This window comes from Puma concolor, chromosome A3 (genome assembly GCF_028749965.1).
Source record: "Puma concolor isolate L17-30 chromosome A3, mPumCon1.1.hap2, whole genome shotgun sequence".
Taxonomy (NCBI): domain Eukaryota; kingdom Metazoa; phylum Chordata; class Mammalia; order Carnivora; family Felidae; genus Puma; species Puma concolor.
In genome coordinates this window covers 113,350,615-113,367,713 of record NC_141669.1, presented here as the reverse complement: position 1 = coordinate 113,367,713, position 17,099 = coordinate 113,350,615, and the positions used below count along the sequence as shown (strand labels likewise).

Sequence of the window (17,099 nt, the reverse complement as noted above, 5' to 3'; positions counted from 1 at the left end):
CAGAAAAACAGAGGATAACATTATGAACTGTATATCCGACATCCAGATGAACTCTGGCATTTTCCATAATGCTTCCTCCATTTCTTTTCGAGGTGGTTTAATGTGAATTATAGAGATCATGAATCATCACCTCCAACACTTTAGTCTGCATCTCTAAAAAAAGAAGGCCACTTCCTTGTATAACAAAGGAGCGTGGTTTCACTCCAAAATATTAATATTTCTCTCAAAGGGCTGGTAGGGAGGCATGGGGCCGGACAGGAGAGTGGCCCCTTCCCAAGGCTCCAGAAGGTTCCAGGGAAGAAACTGATATTCCCACACTGATGCAGTGGGAAGAGCGCTGGACAGGGAGCCCGGACGGTGTGGGCCTGTCCTCGCTCTGATTTGGGTCTCTTGTGTTTCTGTCTGTAAAACGGGGTAAGCAGTAATGCCACGACAGGGCCCCTGCTTCGCTCCCCACCACCCCACCACCCCTCCAGGGCCTGTGTGACCTCTGTGACCCGGCTTCCCACCTCCAATCTCTTTCTGTCCTCCTCCTGTTTTCTGGTGAGTTCCCCACTGCTCACTCTTTGGGTTTCAACCCAGAGGCCGCCTCCTCCTAGAAGCCTGCCCTGACCCCCGGCTTGGGTTCAGGGCCCCTCATCGGGACCTCACAGATGACTCAGAACAGTGACCCCTGTGGCTTCTCAGTCTCCCCCACCAGCCGTGGGCCTGGAAAGCTGAGGCAATTTGTCTTGTTCACCACAGTGTCCCCAGCCCCTATGTCAGTGCCTGGCCCGCACCGTAACTTAGTCGAGTGAACAAATGGTTATTGTCACATTTTCCGCTCCAATCTGTCTGCCTCTTTCGGGGGGCCTCGGTGGGGGCGTTCGGTCCTTCCTTCCTCTCCTTCCCACCCCCCTCCCTTCGCTCACAAATATTTATGGAGCCCCTACTATGTGCCAGGCGGTGTTCTAGGCATGGGAGATACAGGCCAGGCCCCCTGCCCTTGTGGAACCGAGGCGAGCAAAACCAAGAAAACAAATACATAAAATAATCTCAGGTGATTAACGCACGGCGAGTGAGGCAAACCAGAGCTGTTGGAGGGGTGTTCGAGGGCCCGGCTGTGAAGGTACCACGTCTCAGAGCCGGAGGCGTGGGTGACGAGGAGCTGGCCGGGGAAGCACTGGGGGACGTCCCAGTGCTGGTCCCTTTGCCCAACCTCTCCCCCCTTTTCCTCCTATAAGCGAGATCACCCACGGTCTTTCTCTGTCTGAATTACTTCACTTAGCCAAACGACCTTCTGGTTCATCCCTGTTGTCACACATGGCGGGCCTTCCTTCTTCCTAGGGCTGAGTAATATTGCATTCTGTCTCTTTCCTTCTCACGTTTTCGTCACCCATTTGTCAGTCGCTGGCACTTAGGTTGTTTCCGTGTCTTCCGTGGCTCCCACGGCTTCCATGGCTTTTGTAAGTCGTGCTTCCGTGAACGTTGGGGGTGCCGATAGGTCTTTGAGCTTCTGATTTCATGTTCTTCGGCCACACGCCAGGAGGTGACACAGCTGGGGCATGTGCTGGTTCTGTTTTTGGCAGAAAAGGAACCTCCGCGCTGTTTTCCATAGTGGCTCGCACCGATTTATAATTGCACCAGCAGCCCGCAAAGGTTCCCGTTTCTCCACAGCCGTGCCAGCGTTTGATGTCTCTTGTCTTTTTGGTAATAGCTGTTTCGACGGGTGTGCGGTGATATCTCATTGTGGTTTTGACTTGCGGTTGCCTGATGATGAGTGATGGTTGAGCACCTTTTCATGTACTTGTTGGCCAACTGGGTGTCTTCTTTGGAAAAATGTCTACACAGATACTCTTTTTTTTTAGTGTTTATTTATTTTGGAGAGAGAGAGAGAGAGAGAGCGAGAGCAAGGGAGGAGCAGAGAGAGAGGGAGACACAGAACCCGAAGCAGGCTCCAGGCTCTGAGCTGTCAGCACAGAGCCCGACGCGGGGCTCGAACTCACGGACCGCGAGATCATAACCTGAGCAGAAGTCGGATGCCTAACCGACTCAGCCACGTAGGCGCCCCTACTCTGTGTATTTTTCAATTGGATTTTTTTGTTTGCTATTGTGTTGTAGGAGTTCTTTATGTTTTTTTGGATATTAACCCTTTATCAGATACGTGTTTACAAATATTTTCTCCCATCCCAAAGGCTGCCTTTTCATTTTATTATTTTTACTTTATTTTATTTATTATTATTATTAATTCCAGTTAGTTAACATACAGTGCTGTGTTAGTTTCAGGTGTGCAATATAGCGATTCAACACGTCCATACAACACCCGGTCCTCATCCCAAGTGTGCTCCTTAATCCCCAGCCCCTAGGTCCCCCATTCCCCTACCCCCTTCCCTCTGGTAACCATCAGTTTGTTCTCTATAGTCAAGAGTCTGTTTCTTGGTTTGCCTCTCTCTATTTTTCCCTTTGCTCCTTTGTTTTGTTTCTTCAATTCCACACGTAAACTCAATGGTATTTGTCTTTTTCTGACTTTTTTGCTTAACATTATACTGTCTAGCTCTGTGCGTGTCGTTGCAAATGGCAAGATTTAATTCTTTTTTTATGGCTAATATTCCATTGTATATATAGCCCACGTCTTTATCCATTCGCCTATCGATGGACACTTGAGCTGCTGCCTTTTCATTGTGTTGGTTTTCTCTTTTGCTTTGTAGATGCTTTTTAGTTGGACGTGGTCCTTATTTGTTGATTTTTGCTTTTGTTGCCTGTGTTTTTGTTGTCACATCTGTTTTGTTAAGTTTATTTATTTATTTTGAGAGAAAGAGTGAGCATGAGCAGGGGAGGGGCAGAGAGAGAGAGAGAGCACAAGAGAGAATCCCAAGCAGGCTCCACGCTGTCAGCATGGAGCCCGACCTGAGGCTCGAACTCACAAACCTCGAGATCATGACCTGAGCCGAAATCAAGAGCTGGACGCTTAACCGACTGAGTCACCCAGACGCCCCTGTTGTCATATCTGAATAATCATTGCCAAGACCAATGTCAAGGAGTTTTCCCCTGTGTTTCCTTCTAGGAGTTTTATGGTTTCAGGTCCTAGGTTTAAGCCTTTAATCAATTTCCAGTTAATTTTTGTGAGTGGTGTAAGGCGAGTGGTCTAATTTCATGCGTTGCATGTGAATATTCAGTTTTCCCGCACCATTTGTTGAAGAGACTGTCTTTTCTCATTGCGTATCCCTGGCTCTTTTGTCAAATATCATTTGGCCATATTTGCGTGGATTTATTTCTGGGCCCTTGATTGTTTTTATACCGGTATCAGACTGGTTTGATCACTCTAGCTTTGCAATACTGATTTATGGTGTTAAAAGATCTGCCTGAGCGCGGGGGAGGACGGATAGGGGGAGAGACAGCAGGAGTGGCCCAGGTCTGACGCAGCCTCCAGGCAGAGATGGGTCAGCTGAGCCCATTTCATGCCCAATCCTGGTGTGAGGGGTCTGAGCGTGTGCTGAGGATGGGCCTGGGGCTTCGGGTGTCTGGACATCCGTGGGTGTCTGGACCTGTGGGGTGGACCTCAGCAAGAGGGAAAGGAAGGCGGGGTTTGCGCAGTGGCTGCAGGCTCATTTGCATTTGATTTGCATGTGGAGTGGAGGGGTCTTGTTGAAAGCTGGAAAGGCCTGCACCAGTCCCTTGGGTGGAGGGGCTTGGGTGTTACGTTTCCACAAAGATTCTGTCTCTGGGCCACGACCTTCCAGTTCAGGAGGGGCCCTACTTCTCCACCTGCCTCTGGCCTGGCCCTGCCATCTGGGGTTGGGACAAAGGCCCCTCACCCTCTGAACCTTTTTTCCCCTGTAGAATCCCATCTGTCAGGCCCAGCCTCTGACCTGGGGCAGCTCCATTAGCGCAGACCCAAGAGTGGGGGGAGGGGACAGCCCCCTAACCCTAAGGGGACCCAAGCCTCTCCTCCCAGCCTCTGCCATCTGTCCTGAGCAGCACTAGTGTCCTCCTGTTTCTGCCACCTGCTTGATGCGATCCGGGCCAGTCAACCTCCTCCTGGGTCTTGGTTCCCGCCACGTGTCACAGGCAGAGGTGGGATTGGGTGTTTTTCCCGAAGAGGAGTAACTCGTGTCTCACTCCTTGTAATTGCTGCCGTATCCGTATCCCACCTGTTCTATTAGTGACTTCCACGTTTTTTTTTTTTTTTTAAATTTTTTTTTTTTTTCAACGTTTATTTATTTTTGGGACAGAGAGAGACAGAGCATGAACGGGGGAGGGGCAGAGAGAGAGGGAGACACAGAATCGGAAACAGGCTCCAGGCTCTGAGCCATCAGCCCAGAGCCCGACGCGGGGCTCGAACTCACGGACTGCGAGATCGTGACCTGGCTGAAGTCGGACGCTCAACCGACTGCGCCACCCAGGCGCCCCAATGACTTCCACGTTTTAAAGGAAACATGTGCTCCTTGGCTTAAACGGATTCCGCGTGAAAGGAAATTTCATACTTTCTCTGTGAGTGGAAACTCAGCATCATTCGCCGTAATTAGAAAACTTCTGGGGGGGGGAAAATAACGGAATGGGAATAAAACAATGTTCTTAAACTCTAATCCTGCTTCAAGTGAAAGAAGGCTGACCCATTTGTGTGATAGTCCAGAAAAGATGAAAGTGTAGGGAAAGAAAACAGACCAGTGGCTGCCAGAGCGAGGGGGAGGGACGTGACCGTGAAACACACAAGGGAGGTTGTCCAGGTGACGGAAGCCACTCCTCCACGGCACCAATTGCGGCTGGACACATTTGTCAAAAATCAGCGAAATATACACCGGACGTTGGTGAATTTCCTTTAACAAGACCCATTTTTATAAAGGAACAGATACAAATCCCAGTTTGGCCCTGAGTCTGCGGCCCCCTGTCGTGAGCGAAATGGACAGGGATGAAGGCTAGAAAGAGCGAAAGAGAATTGAAGAGAAAACAACTTCCACTCTAGAGCCGTGCTAATACAACAGCCACTAGCCTTGTGTGGCCTTTCCATTTAAATAACTAAAACTCGATAAAATGCAAAATTCAGGATTTTTTTAATTTACTTATTTAGCTTGAGGTGGGGGGTGGAGGGCAGAGAGAGAGGGAGAGACCGAATCCCAAGCAGGCTCCGCGCTGTGGGCGCAGAGAGCCTGACCCTGGGGGTGGGCTCAATCTCACGGGTTCGTGAGCCGAAATCAAGAGTTGGCTGCCTAACCGACTGAGCCACCCAGGCACCCCGAAGACGTCAGGATTAAAAGAATTCTGGGCTCGGGGAGCCTGGGTGGCTTGGTCGGTTAAGCGTCCAACTTCGGCTCAGGTCATGATCTCGCGGTCCGTGAGTTCGAGCCCCCCGTCGGGCTCTGGGCTGACAGCTCAGAGCCTGGAGCCTGTTTCAGATTCTGTGTCTCCCTCTCTCTCTGCCCCTCCCCTGTTCATGCTCTGTCTCTTTCTGTCTCAAAAATAAATAAACGTTAAAAAAACCTTTTTTTTTTTTTAAATAAAAGAATTCTGGGCTCTCCAGATTCACAACTTGACCCTGTTCCTGGGGCGTGAGGATTTGGGAGTGGAGAGCCGATGTGGCTCAGTCTGGGCCAAATCCAGCAGGATCTTCAAGCCTGTCTTCATCTTGCCCTGCTTCCTGCAGCTGCCAGCCTGTCTCTAACCCCCAGGAGACTGCTGCCAGCCCCGATTGTTCTGCGCGGGCACCCTGTTCAGCCCGCTACAGGGTGCAAGCATGTATGCTCTCTGCCAGGGTTTGCGATTTATTGGGAACCCCCATGGTTGTGCGGCATGATCTCTGCTATTGTCATCCGCAGTGAGCATAATGCACATTTATTGAGCCATGCTTTGGCCAGGTCCTGTGCTAAGGGTTTTGCGCGCGTCATCCTGGGGACTCAAGGTAACTCCTTGCGATGTAGGTGCAATTATTCCCATTAAAGATAGGGGGCTGAACGCTCAGAGTTTAAGGAATTTTCCCAAGTCTGGCAGCAGGTGGGCGGTAGAGCTGGGATTAGAACTCTGACCGGCTGACCCCAGAATGCTTGATCTTGATCTGAAACTGCCGCTTTTTATCTTTAAACTCTAGCCTCTTCTCTGTGGCCTACAGCAATCTCATGTCAGTCTTTTTCCTGTCTCTCCATTCCAGTCGTTGGCCTTTTGGCTCAAATATACCAAACTCAACTCTTGCCCCAGGACCTTTGCACATGTCTGTTCCTCCCAGCCTTCCCTAGATTTGCACACGGCTGCCTCTTTTTTTACGCTTTAGGCTTCACCTCAGAGAGGCCTCCCTCACTGTGCTATACAAAACAGCCCCTTTTCCATTACGCCCATTGCTTTACTCTGCTTTATTTTTATTTATAACATGTCTCACTTGTCGGTTCACTTACTCATCTATTGTTCTGTCTCCCTCACTAGAATGTAACTCCCTGTGTTCCCGTCTGTCTTCCTAGTAACCGGCACAGACCAGGGGCTCAGAAAATATTTGTTGAATGAGTAAATACATCCTGAAACAAACCAAGAGGAGATGAAGGGGGGAGGTCTGCAGGGATGACAGTAACTTGGAGAGTCCTCTCTCCAAACTGGAAGCTGCTGTCTCCTAGCTGCCCAGACAGAAAGCCAAGGCGGAGGGGAGGCGGAGGAATGCTGAGCCCGAGCAGCAGCTCAGTGATAACAGCCCCACCTGGAGAGCTCGCTTTTTATGCTCCCCAAGCCCTTTCTCAGGTGACACACCATGGGATTGTCCAGGAGGTCAGCTGGGTGCTATAATCACCTCCACTTACCCGATAAGAAGTCTCCCGACTGCCAAGTCAGGAGACGTGCCCCAGGCCAGTTTGACACAGGGGGCTGTGGAAACCCAGAGGAGAGACTCCTAACCAGCCTGAGGTCAGTGGGAGCTGCCCAAGCTCGAAGCGGGAGGGGACCTCCTCCAGGGGGTTTCAACCTTGGCTGCACATGGAAACCTGATATCTGGGCCCCTCTCCTAGAGGTTCAGATGTGGTTGGTCTGGGGTGCAACCCGGACGTTGGAATTTGTAAAAAGTCCCTAGGTATTATCTCTTGCTGAATAACAAATCATCACCACACTTAGTGGCTTAAGACAACAATAATCTTTTTTTTTTTTTTTCATCTCTTTTATGGTTTCTGTTGGATAAGAACTCAGGAAGGGCTTGGCTTGGCAGTTCTCTCTGAACTTCTCATGAGGTTTCACCTGAAGGCTCGATAGGCTGCCTCCCCCGGGACCAGAAAGCTCAGACACAGGAACTGTCCTTGGTCACCAGTCCCCCCCCCGAGTGCACGCCTCTCAAACCACTTCAAGGCCAGGCTCCCCCTGCCAAAACAAAATACAGCCATGGGGTGCACAGAGGATAGGGAGCTGGTATCTGAGGCTGATTTCATCTCCGTTTCGAGCTGAGTGGCGAAAACACCGCCAAGGTCAGGGTGCTGCAGGAGGCACTAAAAGCTGCAGGCCTGTGGATGGGGCGAGATGCTACCGTTGCTCATGCTGGGTCAGGACGCGACCCTAAGGATCATCTAGCTCCCTGTCATCTGGGCACACTAATGACAGCTTGTCCACCTCCTTATTCTTTTTAAAAAATTGTTTTAAAAAATGTTTATTTATTTTTGAGAGAGACAGAGACAGAATGCGAGTGGGTTAGGGGCAGAGAGAGAGGGAGACACAGAATCCAAAGCAGGCTCCAGGCCCCGAGCTGTCAGCACAGAGCCCGACGCAGGGCTCGAACTCACAAACTGCAAGATCACGACCTGAGCCGACGTCAGATGCTCAACGGACTGAGCCACCCAGGCGCCCCTATCCTGTTTGTTTTAAGCTCCAGGGTACGTAGGGCAGAGGCAAGTTAGGAACACGCAAGGGTCAGCAGGTCCTTTATCCAAGCATCTCAAATCTCTCCTAACCCCTGATTAAAGTTGTACATCTGAGAGAAGAATTCAACCATGACACCATTGTTGTTATTCCCATTTTAATGACAGGGAAGCTAAGGTCCGGCAGACTCCCTAGCAAGGTGTTCACAGAGTCATATGCTTCTGTAAAACTTGCCAAAGTAAGGTGTTTAAACCTCACTCTGTTAAAACCACCTTCTCTTTCCATCCAGACTTCCCTTTGTGTCAGATGATGTCGGCGTGCGTGTGACCGTCTGGGGGATTTGGCCAAGGGAACCCTGACGTTTAGTACGGGCTTCGCGGTTTTATTTACGTTGTTTTCGGTCACTTTTGTGAAAAGTTATTGCCAACTGGTAATGACTTCCAGGAATACCCTTACCTAACACACTGAGGTGGCTGTGACATAAAGGTGCACCAGGGTGAAAGGTCATCTCTCTCTGTCTCTCTCTCTCTCCCTCTCTTGGTTTACAGTGCCAAATATCACCAGTATGTAGTGGAGGAGAGGTATGAAGTGTATACATGGAGCCAGAGGAAGCTTGTTTGTGAAAAGTATCAGGGAGGTATGCCGAATATGTAATTCATAGAAATAGTATTATTTTCCTGGATTTTGCAACATTTGTGGAATTTTCATTTGTTGAGGTTTCTTCTGTCTTTCTAACCAAATCATCACTTTATTACCTAATTTTATATTTGTGATTTTGTAGGTCTTTCCTTAAATAGATCTCCCTAAATTGTACGAGGCTCAGGAAGTATGTAGTCTAGATCTGCCCCTGCTTTGTGTCTTTTGTGATCACAGGATCCTCCTTGCCTCTCCTCACTGCTGCTGCCAATACGTGTTGTATATTCACATGGGAACATAACAGAACGGTTGAGAGGACTCCTGCTGAATCCAGATAAACAATGCTTTTCTCATCTATAAAATGAGAAGGATAATAGAACCTCTCTTCTCACATGGTAAGGGAGTCAAGTGAGAAAATGTGTGTGAGGCCTCGAGCACAGTCTAGCAAAGGGCACAGTTAATGCCAACTTTGATATTTAGCTGCTCCTCCCAGATATAGTCAGACTTCCTGCTTCGGATGCTATCTACTCTGATTTGATTGGTGCTCATGCCAGAATGTGCAATCATTGTTAGCTATTGGTATACTATTAGTCCCCCGTCCCCGACCCGCCCAAGGTATTTGCACAGTAAGTGCTCAATCATTGAAAATCCAATCAAAGAGTGAAGATCACCATCTGGACTAGAAAACAGAGGTCGGTTCCAACTTGAACAATGCCCTAGACCCAAATAGTGACTTGCAGTTATGAAATTTCCTTATCTTGAAGGGTGCTTAGAGTTAATTTATTCTAATCCTTTTAAAAAAATGTGGGTTTTTTTTTCCTTGACAATTTAAGTGTTGGAAATTGGAAAATCCACAAAAACACAAAAAAAGTTGACTGCTGTTATTATAAACGATTACACATAAACACATGATATTACAATTATGTATTTAATACATAGTTATGTTGTACATAGTGCTTTGAAACATACTTTTAAAAAGCTTTCTTAGCATTTTCCTCATACTTTAAGTATCTTTAACTACATCATTTTTAATAGCTGCATAACATTCCTCATCACAAAGTGGGGTAATTAAAGGTTCCTATCTCAAAGGGTTATGCCATGAGCACTGACAAGAGTTATGTTATGTAAAGCTACCTGGCAGGTAAAAAGCTCAGTAGACTTAGCTCTTCCGCAGGATGGATGTATATAACCGACCTTCTTTTGCTGAGCATTGGAATCATTTCCATTCTTTTGCTATCGTAAATAACGCTAGGCTGCATTAATCTTTGCTCATATCTTTGGTCATTTCCTTAGTAAAGTTCGGGACTGCTGGATATGCACATTTTACAATTTACCACCGTGCAGTTAGGGAAACAGAGACGGAAAGGGGCTAGCCCGGGCTCACATAGCCAGCTGCAAAGTCGGAACTAGGGACTAGGTGCGGCCCCTAAATGGTGCCATAGTCTGTTGGGGACCTGGAGAAAGTCCTGGCAGAGCAAGGGAAATAACTAGGCTCCTGAGTTGCAGCGGCCAAGGGAAGAACAGGCCGGAGGGGTTGAGCCGGGGCGGAGCTGGGCTGCAGGGGCTGGACGCACTATCCCCGGGCTGAAGCTAAGCGGTCGCCTGGCAACCCGGATGGCGCGGCGTTCGAACGGAAGCGAGGAACCAATCAGGATGTCCGGGGCAAACCATTCCGGCGACGGGGGGAGACTGGCGAACTCACTTCCCCTTCCTCTGCGCCCCCCGGGCCTCCGCTCTGGTGGGGGCCTGGGGACAGTCAGGTACCCCGTCCACCTCGGGTGCGCAGAGCAGTTCCGAAGACGCCCCTGCGGGTCCTCATGCGGGGCTGGGGCCTTCCGAGCAGCGTTGGGCGCGGCCATTCCAACCTCGGGTCCGAGCTGTCAGCCTCTCTAAGACCCGTATCGGAGGAGCCAGGACTCTCCTAGCGCCGGCTGCAGGTGAGGGGGCGGGTGGTCTGGGGCGCGCGCTGGGGTCTGAGGGGCTCCGTGAGCGCCTGCTGTATGCGTCCTGCCCGCGTCGTATGTGCGGGGAGGAGTTGGTACCCCATTTCACGGATGAGAAGGAATGAGGTGCGGAGAGGCAAGTGACCTGGCACAGCGAGATCTGGTGGGGAATCCAGTTCAGGTCTTTCTGCTCCGCCTCGAAGTCTCCAGTCGGGGTAGATCAGGATTTGCCTTGGGAGGCCCAGACACGCAGCTGGGGGTCAGCTTCTCAGCCTCTTAGCTGCAAGGCTGCCGAGCCCTGGTGCCCTGGCTGGATGATCTCCCTCCTGCCCCACTCTCCCGCGCAGTCCTCTGGGTGCCCCTTCTGGGCATCTGTCTTCCCTTCTCTGGAACGCCAGAGGGTGGACTCAAGGCGCGTTTGGGGTCCTTCTGCCCACGGGGTTTTGAATCCCAGTGCTGTCTCTGTCAGAGGGCTGTTCTGGGGGGGGGGGGGATCCGAGGGGACTGACGTGTCTGGGGTAGATACTAGGTGGGCAGCAGGTGCTCTGGAGCCGCTTTTAGATTCTTGGGAATCTGCCCCACGTTGGGGGAATGGGTAGAGGCAGCCGCTCAGCCTGAAGCCACTAGTCACCAGAGACTTTGGAGTTGGGGACGGGGCCGCGATGGGTCCCAGCGGAGCATCTGACTTGGGCCGAGCCCTGCCTCCTGGGGATGCGCTGGGAACTCAGAAAGAAAGGAACTCTTTCATTTAGTCTCTCAACAAATATTTATTGAGTTCATATGCCCTGCCCTCCCCCTTTTCTATTTTGTCTCTCTCAGTGGCATTTGCCCATCTGATGTCCTATGGCTTTCAGTTATTAGGGAGCTGATTATCTTCCTCGGCTGGAATGCGATGCAGGGAGGGGCTAGGGTGAGGCAAAATTGAGGGGTGCCCAAACCTCTAATCAAGCTAACTAAAGCTAACAGTTATTGACCATGTGCTGTGTGTCCTGCTGGTGGAGATCGACTCACATGGTCTCTGTCACCATTACAAGCACATGCCCAGCCCAGCTGTCCCACTTCTCAGGCAGGCAACACAACGTCGGTGCGGTGACGCTGCTGGGTGCTTTGTAACAGGGCGCGTCTGGACACACACTTAAGTGCTCATCAGCAGGGGCTGATAGGCTCCTTATGTACTGATGTGGCACCACAGATATTATTGAACAACGTATATTATTGAGCATATTAATAACATTATAATTAATAATATATTAACAACATTCTTAAAACAACACGTATTATTGAGTAAAAAGAGCAAGGTAAAAACAGTACGCGCAGCATTTTGCCATACGTGTAAAAAAAAAAAAAAAAGAAAGAGAATATATGTCCATAATTGTTGCTTGTATCTGCCTAAAATCTCCCTGGAAGGACACACAGCTGTCTGGTTGCAGTGCTGATTGCAGGGAGGGGAACTGGGTGGCTGGGGATAGGAGTGGGAAGGAGTTTATTTTTACTTTATTCTCCTTAGAGTTTTTGTTGGGTCATGTGCATATATCACCTGGTTGAAAATTATATATATATATATATATATATATATATATATATATATATACACACACACACACGTATATATATACACATATATGTATATATATGTATATGCATATATTATATGCATAGATATGTGTATATATTATATACATATATGCATATATGTATATATTATATACATATATATGTGCATATGCATATATGTATATATTATACACATATAATATATATGTCATTATAGATTATATATTTAATCATAAGACCACTGCCCTCTCTGTGATCTGTCATCGACTTGCTGTGTGACTTTGGGCAAGTTTCTTCACGTCTCCTGGCCAAGATAAGAAGCCACGATAGTGAGCTCAGGCCTGGGCAGAAGGTAATCCAGGACAGGAAGTGGGCTTGCCTGTGAGTTGGCCCCAACCTCCACCTTCCCAGCCTCGTGAGCCAGGCCCGTCTCTAAGGCTTTGCATGTGGTCTCTCTCCGTCTCCACCGCAAGCCCCTCTGTCCCCATTTTGCAACTTGAGGTACAAACAGGCGCAGCTAATTGGGTTGATGGAGTTGGGCCGAATAGGAGATCAGTGCTCCAGGCGTCTTTCCCGCCCCCCCTCCTTCAGCCCGCTCACCTCTCCCTTGCTGAGATGTGTGCCAGGGTGCCCTGGGCAAGGCTGGTTCTGGGCAAGGCTGACTGCAGGCAGGCCAGGACATGAGAGTCTGGGGAGACTCCAGAAATAGAATGGGGCCTGCCGTGGCCCTGGAGGATGCCCAGCTGGGTGTCTCTGACCTGGACAGCTGGGCTGAAATCGAGCTGGGCTGCCCTATTGGCCCACCCCTTCTCTGCTGCCTGGAGCCTTCCTGATCCTTTTCTGGGGCAGGTGAGGGCCACCCTGTCTCCACCCAAGTCAGGGCCTGGCTTCTAATGAGCAGCAAGAGAAGGAGGTGGAAGGAAGGGGTGGGGTGGGGGTGCAGAATGTCATGAAAATTGCAAACATCGAAACCACACCTCTTGCCCCCTAGACAAAGAATCAAAATCACGAACGCCTCTCGAGCACTTCCCTCTGCCAGGTACTTTATGAGCATGTGCTCGTTTGATTCTTGCAATTCTGTGCTGTTATTTTTTTCCACCTCACAAAGGGAAACCGAATGCAGGAGAGGTTTAGTGACTTGGGCCAGGTCACCCAGAGCAGGAATTCCGATCCAGGGGGTCTGACCCAGACTTTGTGCTCCCTCTTTTTCTTCTCTTGGTAAAATGTATATAACATAAAGTCTCACATCTTAACCATTTGTTAAGGGTTCAGTTCAGTGGCATGAAGTCTGTTCGCACTGTGGTGCAACCATGGTGATTCTCTTTAAAAAGTTTTCCTGGGGCGCCTGGGTGGCGCAGTCGGTTAAGCGTCCGACTTCAGCCAGGTCACGATCTCGCGGTCCGTGAGTTCGAGCCCCGCGTCAGGCTCTGGGCTGATGGCTCAGAGCCTGGAGCCTGTTTCCGATTCTGTGTCTCCCTCTCTCTCTGCCCCTCCCCTGTTCATGCTCTGTCTCTCTCTGTCCCAAAAATAAATAAACGTTGAAAAAAAAAAAATTTAAAAAGTTTTCCTAACCGTCATACTGTTTTCACAGCAGTTACACTGGTGTATTGTATTGTATTGTATTGTATTGTATTGTATTGTATTGTATTGTATTGTATTTATTTTACTTTGTTTTATTTTGTTTTATTTTTTGCACCATTTTATATTCCCACCAACAGTGTTCAAGGGTTCCAGTTTCTTTACATCCTCACCAACATTTGTTATTTTCTGTTTTTGGGTTTTTTTGTTTTTTGGTTTTTTTTTGTTTGCTTCTATGTTTTGATTGTCATCTTAATGGATGTGACATGTTATGTCATTGTAGTTTTGACTTACATTTCCCAAATGATTCATGATATTGAGCATCTTGTCATGTGCCTATCAGTCCTTTGTACACTTTCTTTGAAGAAATGTCTGTTCGACTCTGCATGCTTGGATTTGCAAACTTTGAGAAAAGTGGGGGTCAACGTTCGGGGTGATGAAGTCCTCACCCAGGAGCTGGGCACCGGAGTATCACATTTTGGTGGCAATTGTCACGCACAGGTTGGGAGAGGGGCACTGTTACAAGTCCTATTTTACGGCTGGGGAAACTGAGGCACGGGAATGTCGATTATCTTACCCAGGAGCTCAGTGCTACTCCGGGGGAGTTGGGATTTGAACCCTGGCAGGCTGGATGCAGAGTCTGTGCTATAAAGGTGGCCCTAGGGCTGGAGCGGGGAAGGGCACTGTAGGAGCAGACCCCAGCCGTGCAAAAGTTTGGATGTGATGTCTTTGGAGGAAGAACGGGGCTCATCTGAAGTGGCCAGAGCCCAGCTTGAAGGGGGAGGCTGGAGGGGAGGGGGAGAGATGGGGGAAGCCCTGGGGTGAGGCAAGAGGTTTGGAGGAGGCTTGGTGGTGAAGGCCCTTTGTCTCTGAGGTGGCCCGGTTTCCAGTCCTGCCACTTAGTCAATGGTGTGCCGTGTGCACACCTGTATGCTTGGTCCCGGGAGAGGATGAAAATACAGAAATAGGAAACGAGTGATCAGTAAGTGAATATCTAAAACGACAGGGTGGGATGAATGCGTGGAAGGGAACAGATAGATGAGAGAGTTGGCAGGAGCCTCGGGGTGGTCAGGGAGGCCTCTTTGAGAAGGTGGGACCTGAAGAAGGTGAGCTAAGAGGTTTGAAGCAGAGGACAAATGGTGCAGAGTCGGTGAGGCGAGAAAGACCTTAGGGTGTTCAAGACGAGCAGGGAGCGGTGTGTAGCTGCAGCAGAAAAGGCCGGAGCTGAGGTGGGAGGGGAGGGCGGGACCCCGATCCTGGAAGGCCTGAGTGCCAAGTTAGAGAGTCTGGGTTTTACTCTCAGGTGATGGGGAGCCATAAGTGGGCCTAGGCCGAGCAGTGATGAGATCTGATGTCTGTTGGGAAAACATTGCCATATTGCCATTTTTGAATGTTTATTTATTTTTGAGAGAGAGAGAGAGAGAGAGAGAGAGAGAGAGACAGAGTGTGAGCAGCGGAGGAGCAGAGAGAGAGAGAGAGAGAGAGAGGAAGACACAGAATCTGAAGCAGGCTCCAGGCTCTGAGCTGTCAGCACTGAGCCTCACGTGGGACTCGAACCCATTTCTTATTATATTATGAAAATTGTTACTGGTTTTTTGTTTGTTTGTTTGTTTTTCTTTTACGACGGTTATTGCCTAACGGAGCCCTCCCCCTTCATCCTTCCCACCCTCAGTAGAGGGCCAGGCAGGGACCCAGCAGGAAATTGTGGGGAACCATGGTCTTTAGGCTGGCCTCCCTCATTCCCCTAAAATCAGGCTCCAGGGCCTGGAGGAGGCCTCAGAGCTGACTCACTCCCAGGGGGAGGAGAGTTGTTTTCTGAATCACTTCCTGTCCCCTCATAGCCCTCTGCCCCAAACTGGGTGCAGCCCCCACTTGGCACAGACATGAAAAACTGGGCCCCCTTTGACTTCCCGAGGACCCAGGGCCTTCTCTGGGTCTCAGGATCCCAGTGAAACTGGCCTCATCAAATGTGCCCACCTGAAGTGACCTACTAGGGCTTGGCTTGGCAGTGGAGACAATCACCTCCCTCCCAAGGATTCCTTCCAGCAGTCTCCTCATCTGTAAAATGGGCATTAAGTAGTACCTCCCTGGGGTGGGGGTGGGGGTTGTCCAGAGATTTACATAAGTATAGTGCCTGGGATTCCAACACCCTAGTTATTCTTATTACCATTGTTGCCGTTGCCACTAATATTTACAGCATGCACGAAGCTTCTACAGGCCCTCTCAGAGCCTAAGAACTCACACTGACCTGGCCTGGAAGGTGAGACTCTCCTCACTTGGCAAATGGAGGGCCAGAGGGGTCCAGCAACCTGCTCAGGGACACAACAGGTAGAACGGGGTGACATGAAGGCTTGGTCCGGAGGGAAAGTGCCCAAGTCGGACTCCTCGGGGTGACTTTGGGCAACTAGCTCAGCCTGTCCCAGCCTCAGTATTCCATTAGTCAAATGGGGATAATAATAGAGTTCACCTCACAGGGGTTGTTGGGAAGATTAACATGGATTGATTAATACCAGGAACAGCACTTTCTCGTGCCTGGCACAGTCAACGTTAACTGGCGGTCATTGAGGCCGGGAGGGGGGGTGAAGGGGGGTGGGGGACGCCGTTTTTCCACCTCCCACGATGGGTGCGCTGGCCCGCGTGGCCACGGGGACTGCGGGTGGCAGATGTGCGGATGTGGCCAGTGTAGCTGTGGGTTGGGCGGCCCCGGCTCGCGGAAGAGCTCCCTGGGATAGGTCCGGGCGCCAAGCCCGCAGCCAGCGCGCCTGGGCTCAGGTTCCGGCCCCCGCCTGGCTTTCGTTCTTTCCTTTCGGGTACTACCTGGGCCGGCGGGTTCACCTGCCCGAGGCAGGCCGCCGGAAGTTGCGCAAACGCGTGCTACTTGAGCCCTAGGTGGGCCGGGCCGGGGGGAGCGCTCTGTAGCGGGGCGCGCTCGCAGCAAGGTATGTGCGGGTCCGGGCGGGCTGGGGAGGGGGGGGCGGGGGGTGGCGATCGGGGCCGGAGTGGGGGGGGGCCTTCCTGGGAAGGTGGGGACGGGGCGGGGGCTCACCTTCCCGCCTGGACGAGACCTCACTTAAGAGCCAGGTCGATCCGGGCTCAGAGAGGGGCGGTGAGCGGCCAGAGTCACACAGCGCGCCGCCTGGCTCGCGGCCTCCTCCGTCGCTGGGAGTCTCCGAGAGATTGTCCCGAAGCGGGGCAGGGCGGAAGCCAGACCGAGGATCCGAGCTCCCCAACCCCCTAAGGCTGACTCTAGGGAAGCCGGTGGGAAGGGGGCGAGGTGCGGCCGCATGCCCCCGGGATGCCCTAAGAGAAGGGCTCACAGCTGGCGCTCTAGGGGCCATTTGTGGGTAGCGTTTGAAACCCCTAGGTGGGGCGTTGGCGATGAGAAGAGGCCTCGGAGAGGACGAGTCCCACCTGGGAACTGGGACCCTTGGCTTTAACACTCAGGAGCCGCCACACCTCCGTTTGCCCACCTGTGAAATGGGATTTGGTCAGATCAGTTTAGGATTAGCCTCTATCACGTGCCTCCTTTGTCTGAGGCTCCGGCGCTTCTGGAGCTGCCGAGAGACCCCTGCCAGGGGGGGCGGTCTGCGGAGC

General features: G+C 50.8%; 1 protein-coding gene across 5 annotated transcripts in view; it reads left to right on the top strand.

Moving 5' to 3' along the window:
- The window catches only part of FAM110A (family with sequence similarity 110 member A), a 138,142-nt gene that overhangs the window by 111,947 nt on the left and 9,096 nt on the right, over positions 1-17,099 (top strand). Inside the window, exon 1 of one of the 5 annotated variants that reach the window (XM_086701885.1) lies at positions 10,232-10,367. The exons of 3 other annotated variants lie outside the window; for them this stretch is intronic. The gene's annotated coding sequence lies outside the window, so the exon portion shown is untranslated. Of the gene's footprint in view, positions 1-10,231; positions 10,368-15,439; positions 15,766-17,099 lie in introns of those variants that run through there. One more of the 5 variants, XM_086701889.1, reaches the window with a different exon arrangement.